The sequence below is a fragment of the Halyomorpha halys genome, unplaced genomic scaffold (genome assembly GCF_000696795.3).
Source record: "Halyomorpha halys isolate HHAL.00 unplaced genomic scaffold, Hhal_1.1 Scaffold214.1, whole genome shotgun sequence".
Taxonomy (NCBI): Eukaryota; Metazoa; Arthropoda; class Insecta; order Hemiptera; family Pentatomidae; genus Halyomorpha; species Halyomorpha halys.
This window is the reverse complement of record NW_027110944.1, coordinates 1,329,064-1,329,699: the sequence shown is the minus strand read 5'-3', so window position 1 is coordinate 1,329,699 and position 636 is coordinate 1,329,064.

Genomic DNA, 636 nt, shown 5'->3' with positions numbered 1-636 from the left:
AAATAATTAAATTCCAAGTTACTTAAAAACTTATATACTTACTGAATAACCTATTGATATATGTACTGTGGACAGAAAAAAATAAAAATCTGTACCACTGCAACCCATGAAGGGTCAGGGGTTCAGTACTTAAGAAGTTCTGTTACTAGACCAACGGTTGTGCAAGGAGGTGTTTGGTCAGAATCACGCTCGACCGCTAGATTTTTACGCAATTTAAGAGGCTGGGTGGTCCCCAGGAGGGCTCCAGAACCCACAGGAGTTGACTCACAACTACAGTGTAACAGAAAGCAACTTTCTGCCCAGCCGGATTCGAACTCGGGGGTCCTTGGAGTTAGTAGCCACGCGCTTTACCACGTGGCCACCCCACTCCCATATATGGTATATTCATATATATGTATATATATCTTCTTACGTTCATAATGACCGTAGCAGCAAACAATTTCTTAATTTTTCACTTACTATATAAAATATCAATTATGGATTTTTTTTCTAAAAAATTTAAAACTACAACAAAAACGTTTTGTTTCAATCCAAACTTATTAAAAGATAATAAAGAAAAGAAAAAAATATGTGTTTAAGAACGAAGAATTCACAGAGTTTTCCAGCACATCAATTTGGATTCCGTCCTAGACACTC